The sequence below is a fragment of the Aphelocoma coerulescens genome, chromosome 5 (assembly GCF_041296385.1).
Source record: "Aphelocoma coerulescens isolate FSJ_1873_10779 chromosome 5, UR_Acoe_1.0, whole genome shotgun sequence".
NCBI lineage: Eukaryota > Metazoa > Chordata > Aves > Passeriformes > Corvidae > Aphelocoma > Aphelocoma coerulescens.
In genome coordinates, this window is record NC_091019.1 from 15,966,040 (window position 1) to 15,980,754 (window position 14,715).

A 14,715-nucleotide genomic window follows, 5' to 3' on the forward strand; every position below is an offset into this window, starting at 1 on the left:
CTCAGTGCACTACCCTCACTGTGCAGAACTGAAGGAGTACCACCTGTGTACATTGTTCAGTTCTGGGGGCCAGTAAGGAATTAGGAATGTTTTGAAACTACATATTCGCTCCTAGGATGGAGCAAAAAGGGGACTTTGTTCTTGCATTAAGAAGATAGAACCAAAGCCAGGGTACATCTCCTTATCCATGTTGGAATTCATAGTCCTTGCTGAGGCACCTGTCCCATCACACAAACTCAAAGATACCAACAAGACACCACTCTGCTCCTCTAAATTTACCAAAGTCAAGTTAACAGATGTCATGGTTGGGAAAACAAAACAAAAAAAAAAAAGAGAAAAAAAAAGGAAGAACTGAAATCACAACACTAGCCTACTAACCTTCTCCAGACACACCACTGTCAGTGCAGAACACAGTTAACTGTGCTCTTGGCAGATAATTTATGTGGCTGTATTTGTCCTTGTCCAGTCTGGCTTTGGAGCTGCCCATGAGTGCAGGCTGCAGGACACTGTCCTGAACGGCACCCAGCTGACCTCACCATTTGGACACGTCCATGCCAGGTCCTGGTTTAGCAGCATGGACAGGGGTTCCCCAGAAGAACTCATCAACTGAGCTGCAGCTGCCTTCCTGGGAGAAACACATCACCAGTTGTAGCACACTCGACCAGCTGTGTGTGCTATATATAACCTACGCTCATGTACCACAACCATCACACAGTTGGCTGCAGGAGGAGATTGTACAGGTTGCTGTTGATCTGTTCATTTAGATCTGGCACCACACTGAAAAGCTGCTGACCCCCAGAGCAGAGACCCTGAACAGCTCCTTTGCATTTTAAGCAGACATCAGTGTCCTCTCAGGATACACCTACACACCTCTGCATCGATGGCACCCAGGCTAAACAGTCACCCTGTTGCAATCCCACCCACACCAATCAAAACAAAACAAAAAAAACCCCAACCAAACAAAAAAAACCAAAACCAAGCCCCACAAAACCCAAAACAAACCCTCTACCACCAAAAAAATTCCAGTAAGCCAACAGGCATGGGATCCTAAATGCAGCACACAAACTTCAGGATTCCCAGCCAAAGTGCATAGTGCATATCTATAGGCAGCAGAACACTCACCACACAACAAGCAGCTCTTTCAACTACAAGTCATCCCTTCACCTTGCTTCCCTTTAAGATTTAAAGAGGAAAAAATTCAGCCTTCAAAACTCTTCTCATCTTTTCTTTTGCCTGTATCCATGACTCAAAATGTGCTATCCAGGAGCTTAAGAACAGACTTGGAAGAACGAATTTACACGAACTGTAAATAAGGTCTCAATTCTTCTGTGGCCTTTAACAAACCTTGAAAGATGGAGGAGAAACTTTTGTGAACATACAGATGTATAAATAAAATCATTTACAGAATCTGACTTTAAAGGGATGATCACAAGGAAGGGAATTTAAGTCCTATGTTTCATAAAGGAAACAGAAAGTGATATTTATAAAAAAGCATTAGGTGACTGAACCACTGAAAATAAAGCCTGCACTCTGAAATTACTCCCTATCTCTCTCCAGCTTCAGCTTTCATTTCTCCATCCCGCAGAATTCAAAGTTACTCTCTGAACCTTTACATCTACAAAATGGCAAAGGATAGCAGCTTTTAAATAAAAGGGAGAATTTGGAATTGATTTATTTCACTCTCATGAATCAGTATTAGCAAAACACCTAAAGCAGCAAGTTTATATCCAACAAGGGCAATATTTTTCACTAAAAGAGTTCAGAAAAAGAAAGCCATAATGATCTCAGAGGAATTCTTCTTATTTTCCTCATTATCTGTCCAAGGGCCAAGAACTACAGCATGTTCTGTAATCTGCAGGGCATTTCTGTGATTCCCTCCACCCTTTCTAGGTTGTTTTTTTAAAATAGAAAAAAAACCCCAACAACTACACATGAAACAAGAGTGCAAGACTAGGTTCAGAGACATGGAACATGGTTCCTCCCTCAAAACAGGAAACAAGATTAAGTTGCCCTGATCCAGCATCAGGTACATGTCAAATTCAGAATGAGCAGATGCCTGAGCTCCCCCATGTAACAATTGCTCTTACAAGTATTTTCTTCCCTCCCATGGAGCTGCGCTGCCAAATCTGCTGTCACAGCCACTACAGGAGAGGTTTACAAGGCAATTAGTGCTGTGGTTTACCTCCAGGCACTGGACAAGACTTACGTGCCTGAAACAGCTGCTGGTTTTGAAGGAGTCTTCCCAAATTGCACTGGGACCATGTGCCACAGGAAACACAACAACCACAGCTTGCAGGCCTTATTCAGTCAGGGCTGATTTACAAAACTTAGATGTAGCAGACACAGTATTTATCCATTTGAGCAGAAATGGACCTTCCTATTCTCTTCAGGCAATGTTTAAAGAATTAAGGCATGGCAGAGCATATCCTGAAATATTCCATGAGGCCATCCCTTCTCTCCTGAATGCCGTCCTGGCAAGGTGCCTGCACACCCAGCAAGCCCAAGACCCTACAACAGCATAAATAACTTTGTAGAGGTCAACAAGTTTGTGGCAGAACTGCTTAAAAGCCTGACAGGAGCACAATTCCAGCACACACAAACCACTGACAACCTACTGGTTTCAAACTGATGCCAAGTCTAGACAACTCAGAGGAGCAAGCACATGCCAGAGTGCTGGAATACCCAGGCCTGCCTGCTGCTGTCTCCTTTATGAAAGCTGTCTGTGCAAGCCCTAACTCTTAAGAGCAGGCACCCTGCAAAGCTACAGCAAGAGCAGGAAGCTACAGCAGGAAGCTACAGCCGGAGCCTGGGATGGGAGCTGGCACGGAACACAGGCACAGCTCTCTAGGGTGGCCTGACACAGACCAGGTTGTCAGATCTGCTCTCCTAGCAGCAGTTGAGTTTCTCTGACAAATCCAAAGAGCCACAACTCATTCAGCTGGCTCCACTGCAGTTGGCCACTGCCTGCAGGAAATAATTAGAAGCAGCTAAATTTCTTCTAAGGAGATAGTAACTTGAACACTTCTGTTGCACCACTCCCTTAATCACCAGCAAAATCAAAGCTCTTTCCACCCATCTCCTAGAAGGGAAATGAGAAGTTGAGCCCAGTAGTCTCATCAACCATTCAGTTTACCCAGAATATTATGCAACAGGTTTTCTAGGTTTTGTCTTTCTAAGACTGCTGAGGCCATTGAGTCCAGAGACAGGAAAGCCCACTGCCAAGGACTTTTGCAAAGGGGAAAAAAACCAAAAGAACACAAAAATCCCCATCCCCACGCTACCTACATCACTTACAGCTGGGCAACCCACCACAAAAATCCCTTCCTATATACACATTTGTCATCTTAAAGTGCATTTCAAACAATCTCCTGACCTTCACAGGAGTTTCTACTTGCAGTGCATAGAAACAATGACGCTATACACAATACTGCTCTAGCAGTCTTTGTTTTAGGCAATAGCAGTCCCTAAATCATTGTTTCAATCACTCAAATCTTTTGGTAAGGAGAAGATATGAAAACCTGCTCTTAAGTATATGATCTTCCTCCATTTTCATGTTGCCTTTGATACACACAGAGAAACTCCTCCATTAGCTTACGAGCTTGAGTCCCACTCCATAAATTAATAAAAACAACTACATAAAGACACCTTCAATGGAAAACCCCAGTGCCAACTCACAGCTCTTATGTAGCTGTTCACATTTACCCTTCAGAAAGTAATCAACAGTCCACAAACCAAAAAGCCACGAGATAACTTTATTTTGCACTTTTATGTTTTAGGGTGGGAGAGAAGTAGGATGTTGTTGACAGGAAGCTGCTCTGAGCTGCAGTCCAGAGGCTGACTGCATAACACTCTTCCCTTTTTCTTTACACCAAGCTTGAAGGCCATGCAATGACAGGCAGCCCAGCACAGTGAGAGCACACCACTGTAAGTTAAAGGAGAGGTACATGCCAAAATATATCTTCATCCTTGCTGCCTCTATAATCGCCATCTGTATTTACTAAACATACACATAATGTTTCAAAGAGCCACTGGTTGCTTATTTAAATTTTTTCCACATGTTTTAAGTTTTTGGTTCAAATCCAGTAAAGGCAAGGAAATAGATGGGTTTCCACCCTCCAGCTACAGTTACAGACCAGCTCTGGATTTAAATAAGCATCTACAATTTGAGCATTGCAAACAGCCCAAAAATCCTCCCTAGCTATAATTTTTATGCTAGAACTTAAAACAAACTTGTAGCATCCACCAACACCAAAGCTTCAACTTTAGACTTGAATACATTCCCAAATACCTGAAATATATGATCCCAAGCCATCTCCTGTGCTGTGCTACTTGACAATATTTCTTCTGGCAGTCTCTCCTTTGCCTGCCTTTTACACTATTATCTCTTCTCTAGGTTTTACTTCATTTCCCCTGAACTTCACCAAGAATGTGCCTGCTCTTGACCCACTCAACCAATGAAAAACCCAACTCCCTCCCCTGCACTGCCAGTTCTTCACCAGGGGCATACAACAAACAGCAGTATCAGCTACAGCCCTATCACACACCACATTGATCACATCAAAAATACTTAACCCAGAAAAAGATAGAAACTGATGTTAACTTCATTTAAGTGAGTATTTCTGACATTCATTCCAAGCCATAGACAAAGTCAGTGCCTTAGGTTAAGACCAGAACTCCAGTACCATGGTTAGTTAGTAGGGCCATAAGCAGACAGCTTTCTGTTTGAGGTACTTGGCTACACCATAAAAGCCTTCCCAGACCATGAATTAAGATCTAAATGACTGACTGCATAACTCAGTTTGCAACTTGCATTGTTTTTCCACCCATGAAATCTTACAGCCTCTGCCTTCAACTCTTCTACCTAAGAGGGGCAGAGCAGCCAAGTCTATACTGTGATGACCCCAGCAACACATTGTGCCTTCCTCCAGGCTGCAAAGGAGGTGAGACACCATTTCTAGGAGTTTTAATCTACATTCCTGTCCCTGGAGGAGCAAGCAGACAGGTTCTATGTCACCACAGGCAAGTTCCTAGAGGATGGGTGGCAGTAACCTGTCACCTTGCCCAAGCACTATGCTGCCCTGGTCCAGAGCTACCTTGCCCAGCAGAAGGGGTAATCAGGCAAAACAACAGCTCAGCACCTCAAGAGCTTAAAAGAACCTCCTTTCACAGCACAAAGGAGAAGTCATTTCTGTAGAATACTTCAGCTGGCTGGCTAGAAAACAAGGAAAACATGCAGGAAAAAAACCCCTGACTTCTAGAAGCAAACATAAACCCAGACTGCATTCCAGAATAAAGGAACAGACACAGCAAAACACACGAATTTAGCATTTTGCAGAGCCCCAAGTACTTGGGTCACAGAAAAACCCAAACAAACGAAAAGCACACCACTAATCAGAGAGTCTCTGACAAGCTTGTTCCCATAGTAAACATAACATCTCCCCAAGAGCAGGTGGTTCACTAGGACCCAGTATTTCCAGACAGGTTTAATTGGCTGGTACTGGGGAAGCAGGAGGTGGATGCTGTTGGGGCTGATGACAGGAAGTGCCACCTCTGCAAAGGTTCTGTGCAGCGTCCAAACCAGTACCAGAAAAGGACTGCAGGAGGTACCCGCAGCAACCCAGCACCATTTCAAACACATTCAGGATTGCATTCAGCATGCTTTGCTGGCAGAAACAGTCACACTTTACAGAACGAGGGCATTTTGGTGTTGAACACGGGGAGAATAGGAGATTGAAGGTCTAGAATTATCCTGATGAAGACCAGAATAAAGAAATAATGACTAGAACACTGCCTCACGCTGCAGAAGGCCAAGTGTGTCATCATCCAATCATCCCATACTCCTACAAATCCTTAAGAGGTTCTTTCTTTTAATTATACAAACAGTAACAGCACCCATTCCTTTCTTCCAAGGAATATAAATTAAAAGATAGTCAGTGCTTGCAAGTAATCAGTGATGCTTCCCTCAATTTGCACTACTTCCCACTGCTCTAATGCGTACTGTCAGCATTGTTATGGCTGTCCAGGGAAACAGATGTCATTTGTAACTTCAATTACTGCCATTACCCAGTGATGTGAAACACTTCACTTCATGAACAGGGAAAACTGAGGCACAAAGAGAGAAGAGGATTAAGCTGAAGAAAATTATAGTGAAAGAAAGATGACATGAGACATGTGCAAGCTAAGCCATTTGGAAATTCATACACAAGTTGAAAATTTTTATTTGCTCCTGAAGAAATAGTAATACACATTATATATAAAACCAAACTTTATGATTAAGTACATGCTTAATCAAACATTAATGGTTCTATCAAAGAAGAAAATCATAATGGAAAATGCAAAGTAGTTGTATAAGCTGTGGCAGCCTTAGAGTACATCCATTAGATTACTCCCCTGCCAACACACAACTCAATGACAGAAGAGATAGTAGGATACAGAAATAAACACCTCACTTGGTTAAGTATAGGTAAGTCTTGAATTTTTTATGCAATGCAAGGATTGTCAAAAGCTGTGTTTAGTCTGGAAACACTAAAAATGGGAATGAGTCCTACTACACAGTCACATACTCTTCTGTCCCTCTCCGTCCATGGACACTCATCACTGAGTGAGCACCATCAGAAAAAGAAAACTCCTAAGAAAACTGTGTTCAGTGCATGGGCATATCTAATGCACATAGCTAAATATAACATGGCTCCTTTCTATGTGGGCTGTGTTCTGCTCACTACCCAGAGTGCCTAATAACAAAACTAGTTTTGCTTCCCTCACAGGTGTGGGGAAAGATGAGCTAGGATGGGGGGGGGGGAGGCAAGGGGGAAAGGGTATGGAGAGTAAAGTGCCTTAAATTTGAAGACTAACACATGTATCTAATTCTGTCTATGCACCTTTAATTCTTGCATTTCCTAAATGAACACTTGGACTTCGTATCCATCAACACACTCATTTCCAACAGTGTTTCTCCAGATAGCTGTATGCTAGGAAATTTCAGATTTCATCCCCAGCTGAGCAGGACTGACTTGTGTGACAGATTTAAGAGCCAGACTGGTTCTGGAGCATCAACTTCTTCTGCAGTCATGCAGTGGACCAAGACTCAGGAATATGAAAGACTGAAATCAAACTGACTTTTGTGCACTGACAGGGAACATCCATCAGCTCTTGGACCTTTCAACATGCCTAAAACACTGTCTGCTAATTTTTGCCCTTCCCCTAACTGCTACTTAAAATAAAGCAGAGCTTTACCTTCTTCAACTCCACCCTTTTTTTTCCTCCCTCAAACCTGGCACCTAAGGCATGGTTGGCAAAATAGCTTGGGTTTACAGGTAAAAAAACTGGAGAGTGTAACTGCTAAACAGATAATTACAAGATCCAGTGGGGAAACAAAATAAACCCAGAGACAATAGATTTGCCTGGGGAAAAGAAAGCGTCTTTGACACTTTGACTAAGGCATCCTTTCAGTGCATGTTCAAATCATAGATGTTTCAAGAAAAATCATTAAAACTACTTTTCTGAAAAGTTACGTGCCCTTTTGCTAACATCTTGCCAAGCTTAAACACCATCAGATGCCAGTACAGCCTCAACCTGTTGACCTTAAATGTCTTTTCCAATCTAAAGAATTCTGTGGTTCAAATAATGGATGGAGTGGATGCTGGCTACATGAACTTAATGTGAATACTGATGAGAGTTGGTTTTCTTTTCATATATATTTTGCACTGCATGTAAACACCTTTTAAAATATTTACTTGCTTAAAAAAGAGCAGATTGATACTTTTTAAAGACAGCTTTCACCTTTCAAACTCAAACTGAATCTGCAGCATGCTTAGGTCTCCTTTCAGTTCCCACCTTACAGCTCTCCCCATGGGACAGCAACTTGGTATTAGCAGCTCACCAGCCTGTGAACATTTCCCTCCAATTTGTAACTCTCAAATATCTCAAAATCAAACCACACCAAACACCAAGCGCACTCACACAGACCTGTTTTAGGCAATATGTGCACTAAACTTTGGCCTCTTGAGTACTTCGTGGTGGTGCAGCTTTCATTGCTCAAGATCAGAGAAGGTAAACTTTCACTGTCTGAGAAGACCTCTTTGTAATGCCTTCAGTTAATGCCCTTTAATGCCAGTAAGCACCTACAAAATTCTTTGAAGGCAGCTCTGCAATTTCTCAAGTTGAAACATGTCTGACTGTAAAGCACACTCCATACTGCAAGCATAGTTCAGCCTTGATTTAATTTCATTTCATTTTTGCTTCACAGTAAATAAGTGCAGGAACTATGAACACACCAGGTACTTCATCTTCCTCATCTTAACCACTTGTAATTCAAGGAATGTTTTAAACATTCACAACACACTACCTTTTCATCCATAAAGCTTTAACATGTTTAGATAGTTTTCAAACTAGCAGTTCACACAAGCTCTTCACGATGAACTCAAGTTTTTTCTCAAGAAGGCACTGGTTTGGTTTTTTTTTAAGTACATATTTTATTTTAGGACTGTGTATAACCAGATAATGGGGACCACAGCTGTACGAGAAAAAGTAAGGTTGGTCCAAAAATCCCCTGGTGAGGCAGAAGTTACAGAATACCTTTTCTCCTACATATGAAATCATTAGAACAGCTCATGATATACAATATAATTAAGAGATTTTGGTTTATAAACTAAGTATAAGTAAGAGGAAAAGACTTAGAGTCAATTAAAATTTCTCTTCAGTAACTTAGACCTAAGTATAACAGTCAGCAACAGACTTCAGCTTAGTGGCTCCAAGGAGAGCCACGTTTAGGGCATTTCCAGTCTATTAACAAAGAAGCCACTTCATAACTCTGATGAACTTGGACTTTTCTGATTGTCTGGCTTACGTTATGGACATTTGGAGCCAGACAATTACATTAATTAAATTAATTAAAGTAAGACGTTTTTCTAGCCCAACAAGCCAGTAAAACAAAGCTGCACTCCAGCAACTCTATTTCACATTTTAAGTACCTGAAAATGTTTGATCCCTGGGACTCCACAGCAAGAGAAGATCAAAACTTTCTGAACTTAATACCTTCCTTATTCTGACTGGTTCATCAGAAAGAGTCAAGCAGAAAGCCTGAGGAAGGTAAATTCTCCACATTCTTCCTCTTAAAACATTTGTTTAACAAGACAAAACAATGAAGTTGACTAGCCCACTAAAGCCAGATCCTACAGTTTTCTAGAATGAGTCAAGCTAGGATTAAATATTTCTAGGCTAGTATTTCACTATACAATTAAACTACAGCAACTTCATGCTAGTGAAAGAGGGAGGTTTTATTATCCCCAGTCCTGACATTGCACTAGAACTCCCTGCTGCCTTCAGGATGATCAAGAGACCAGAAAGTTCAAACTGCCACCTAAAAATTAAAAAAAAAATCCCTCATCTAAAGAAATACTAGCCATGCAAACCACATTTATATGTCCAGGCACCTTAATAAAGTTCATATGATATCACCAAGAGATGCCTTTTCACCCAGCTTTAGTATATACAATTACTTTATTAATACACGATTTGCTTACATATTTAAGTGCCAAACAGGGACTGAACTCAAAGAATGAAAGCTTCCAGAAGTTTTGATCATACCACTTGTTCTGCTGCAAAACAGAAACATTGAGATGACTCTTTCAGACCCAGTAACTCATTTTATTTACACTGCCAGATCATTGTAGACATCGATAGCAATACACTAATTCCTGTCCTGTGGGGTTTTTTTCTCTATTACCAGTAAATTCCACGGAATTTTTGAACACCAGCTTGGACAATATCCAACATAAAAACATTCCATTTCATTAGCAAAGTCTAGAGTGCTTTATTTTTCAAAGATTTGATGACTGATCATTAGAAGCTAATTATTTAGGAAAAAGCTATAAAATAGCACTTATACCTAATAAGAACTATTGCGTCAAGAAGATAAGCACAGCTCTAATAGCTTTATTTGCCCAAATTACATATTTATTCAACTCCAACCTTTTGGCCTTAGATTAGACTGTCTAGACTAATTTTGCAGACTACAGACAATTACCATTATCTTTAAGTTTGGAAAGTGTCATAACCAGAAGTGTCAGGAATGCTGAAATTACAGCTGTGTAAGTGTTATTTAGCCATCTATTTTCATTAGCAAGGCTAATAATCACTAGCCTTCCCCCCCAGATCCTCACCCAACTCAGTAAAACACATAGCAGTTATCCTGGAGCATGACAATTTTAAATGATAATGAAATAACTGGTTGCCTACCCATGAAATAATGTACTCCTTCAAAGTGTGTTAATCATTCAGGAGTGCCAAGATCAGAAGCTGCATGGTGCATATATTATAATAGTAAAATGTGCTGCAAAATCAATTAAAATGAAAACACACTGGGTAACTTTCCTTTAGAAAAGGGTGTCTGAACAGCTTGCAGGTGGCAAGCTATGAACAAGAAATTCATGCTAAAAACTCCAACAGCAATAACATACTAAACACACGTTTCTAACACATCAGTTTCTAAAGTTTTCCACACACCACAGTGACAGGGCATGAAAGCCACACCAAGCCAGGCTGATCAACCCAAGGCCCGCTGGTCCCATGCTGCAGGCCCAGCAGCTCAGCAGTCGGGAGTACCCAGGTTTTTTTTGCACATCCATATCAGTCATCAATCACACTGTATTCTAAGATGGAAATGTGCTTTCCACCACCCAAAACCATTTCTCAGAAGTTTGTGACTAAGCAGCAAAACCCCAGAAAGAAGGAGAATTTGCACTGGTCAATAGGTGGTTTTTTCCATGTGATCTGTACTTGCCGATTTGGCTGCTCTGAGCTGTGCAAGCACCTGGGCTCCCAGGGGGACCAGGAAGGGGAACAAAGCACTTCAGGCCACTCACTCCCAAATCAGCAGCAAGCTCCTAAACCTTCATGTCCTCTGTGCCAAGTGAAGTTTTTCAAGAGATTTGAATTTCAGCATCAGATTTTTAACCCAGACACATCAAGGAGAAGCACTCATAACCTCAGTTTGGGATTTAGAGCCAAACAACAAAAAGCTTAAGAATACTCTTTATCATGCCTCTAACCTAAGGTGTCAGGTTAACTCACCTAATTGTGAGAGTGACAAGGAAGGAAGGGGATCTCTTCCAAGGCAGGGCAGGCTGTGTAAGCCTTTTCACACTAGGGACAGTGTGTTCAGACCTTCCTGGCACAAAAGGCTTTGTTTTGTCTGACTACTTGGGCACAGTGTTCAACAGATCCGATTCTGACTGATGGGAAGAAAAAGAATCCAGACTTAATCATTGTAAACTGAACTCAGCAAAGCAATGTGGTAAGTCATTCCACCTTTGGAGCAGGATGAAGAAATCCTACCCCATCTGAGCAGAGATACCCAACACAGATATTTCAGGGATGCTGGCTGACCTGAGATCACGATGAGGCATGATGCCTGTCAGAAAGCACAAGTATATTAAACAGCGGTTAGTCTCAGATGTGGACACTACTGCTTCAGAAGTAATTGTTCAAATTAATAGCACTAGCCTAAAAATTTCAGGTTTCTGGAAGAAAAAAAGCTTAGAAATCCAATGCATGGAGTGCAAGAAGCCTGCAGTGTGGACTGGTGTAACTGAAACAAAATTTCAGCTGGACAAGCCACTTTGGAAAGAGCAATACAGAGTATTTTCCATCACAGATACCAGGGGAGTACAATGCTTTCCTTTCCAGCCTAATCAGTGCTTGCAGAGAAGTTCAATCTTAATGTCCTTGAAGAATGTCTTCATAGTCTCTCTCACTACCACCAGCAGCAGATTTCAAGATCAAAGGTTATTACTCCTTCCCACGTGACAACAGCGTAACTCAGCCTGGTTTTCTCATCAAGTGGCTAAGGCACAGTACAGTGCATGAGGATTGTTTACAACAGGCTATGTAGCACTTAATTCCTGACTTTTCAGAAGCAAAGCCATGTCTACTGCAACTTCTACATTGCAGACAGACAGTTGAAGTTCTTAGAAGAAACAGAAGAGGTAATAGAGAAAGTTTTATCCTAAATATAAATAAAAACAACAAGGAAACCCAAACCACCAGACTCATGGTTGGGAAGACAGAATTTACAGCTCCACTCCATGTTTTGCATCAGTGTCCCACAAGTCAACCCAAACATACTGTCTTGAAGAATCTCCAGACCCTGCACTCAATGGCACAAGAATCAGTGAGTTCACTTCTAAATCAGTACATTTGCAGAGTGAGGCACGAAGTCTATGTGCAACATTGTCTGTGCACCTTCTCCAGAATCCACACTGGCTTATACCCAGCTGAAGAGTATCAAACAGGGCAGTGCCTATTTTTCCTGAATTATTTTACAGCATTCATGAAGTCACATTGACATCAGAATCACAGAACAAGCAAGGGGGAGATGCTTTCTGGGCAGAGGATGCATGGATGGATGGCCATCCTTTTGTTCCACCATGCAAGCACCACACACAGGCCCACCCCAGCAGCGTGGCAGACACGAAGCCAAATCATTCACAACAGGAATATTCACTAGGGAGCTTGAGATAGGCAAGTTCTTGAGTAGCATTATCCTCCTAATTAGTCAAGACTTCAAAAGCATAGTGTGACCAATATTGTTGCAACTTACATATGGGGAAATGTGCACAGAGTCAAATTCCAGGAACCAGAAGCTACTGAGTGGTTTTACCATTGCTGATCCTGACATGTAAGATTTCATAGCACAGAACTGGTTATAAGCACTGTCTTGCTAAATTAGCTTGTTAGCTGATCTACAGGGAAAAGGAAGAGATCCTAAAGCCCCAGTAAGCACAATTAAAATGCTCTTAAGCAGTGCCAGAATTTTCAGCCTCAGCAACTTCAGATTTTGAAGTCAAAAGAGTGTCAAATGGAAACATATTTTTGTCCTCAAATTTTATCAAAAATGCTTTTGCCCTCAGTAGTCAGTCTACATATTTAAGCAAGTAACAATTTCCATCCAAAAAAACCTTATTTACCAGCAAAACATTTGGTTGTACTAAAACCAACCACAGTGCTTCTTCCCCTTCACCCCTGCACCTGGGGGTATAGTACCACTCTTAGTCAGCATCACCCCACTCACAGGGCAGGGAAACAGTAGAAATCTCAAAGGGAGTTTATCTTTTGCTTTGAATTATCATAGGCACCGCATGGAGTAGAAAAAGATAGAGATAACTAACATTAATTAATATCTATGGCATTGATGTTAACGTTAAGAATGTTCAAGAAAAGACTGGATGAGGCACTTAGTGCCATGGTCTAGGTAACATGGTGGTGATCAGTTGAAGGCTGGACCTGATGATCTCAGAGGTCTTTTCCAGCCTAATTGATTCTGTGATTGTTAGATGAATATTTTACATGACTTTTTGAGTTGGAGGACCTACCCAGGTGGATGTTAATCCTGGCTTTTGCACTTTTAGAGTGCTTATATCCTAAAAGCAAGTACTGTTATACCTCAGTGAGAATATAATTAACCCCAAACCACGTGCTCTTATAACTACAGCAAAAACACCAAACACCTGCTGTAAGGGACCATCCTCATTCCACTAAAACCCAGAGATACAGCACACTCAATATGCAGGTTGGGAGACCTGTTCTAATGTTAACACCTACTTCATGCCACAAACTAGTTTTATGTGCAAACACCTACTTTCACATTTCAAAAAGCCACATCTGTGATGAACCACATCAAGAAACTGCAAGCAAACATTCAGCTGGGGTGCTACACAATCAAACACCACACACAGTCAACAAATGTTTTCACAGCATGGCCATTTATGGTAGCAGTAAAGAAGGCAAATGAAAGATTGGAGCAGTTTTACACCGAGCACCATCACTTCCCACAGTGGAGCTGATTCTAAGTAACAGATAAAAACCATGATTTGTATCAATACAGATACATTTGTATCAAATCATCTACAGGCAATCCATCCTTATTTCAGGAATTCACAATTTGAGCTACAAGCATTTTCTAGAGTCACACAGACCTTAGGATCACTGAAAATCTTGGATTAGTATTTTCTTCCCCAACATCCTATTCAGCAGTACATTAGAGCAGGTTCCAGAATAGTTCTCTATCCATTTGTGAGTGAAGTTCCTCCAAGGGGAAGAAGAGTTTAAAAATCAAATTAAGAGCAAACACTTCTCATTCAGAAGCACATGAACTGCTGAAGGGAAACAGTGCCTAATTTCCTTCCAGAGCTGGATGCTCAGGCTGAACCTGAGCTCTCCAGTGGAGACCCTTCCTCATGAAACAATGGGTATTGTAATTCCTTGTTTGAAGCACAAGTGCTCCATATACCAGACCCAGCCACACATGCTCAGACAGTTGTTCTCCACTCTTGGTTCTGTCATCTAAAGCTTGTAAACACAGCTTCCCTTAAGTAATTGGGCAAGCAGATTAATACAGCAAACAGGGCTTCAACATCAAAATGCTCTTCCTACAGCATAGCAGCAAACTCTCTGAAAACTATTAAATGCATCTACAGAATGTGAGACCATCGAGAGCATGCAAACCTCCATTGGATCTAGAAACTTTCTGCACTCTTCCCTTGCTCTTCACCTGACCCTCATACTAAAAACCTCAGGGGCCCCATCTGTGCTGCAGGTACACAAACCCTGACAAGATGGCATCTCTATAGTATGGCCTTTGCTGGAATCCCAAGGCTTAGCAGACCAGGCATCAACAGAAAGGAAAGACCTTTGGCTGAGGGATCTTGCTCTGTCTGT

General features: G+C 41.5%; 1 protein-coding gene across 1 annotated transcript in view; it reads right to left on the reverse strand.

Annotated features, from left to right (window-relative positions):
- The window catches only part of RRAS2 (RAS related 2), a 42,902-nt gene that overhangs the window by 12,572 nt on the left and 15,615 nt on the right, over positions 1–14,715 (reverse strand). The window lies entirely within an intron of this gene.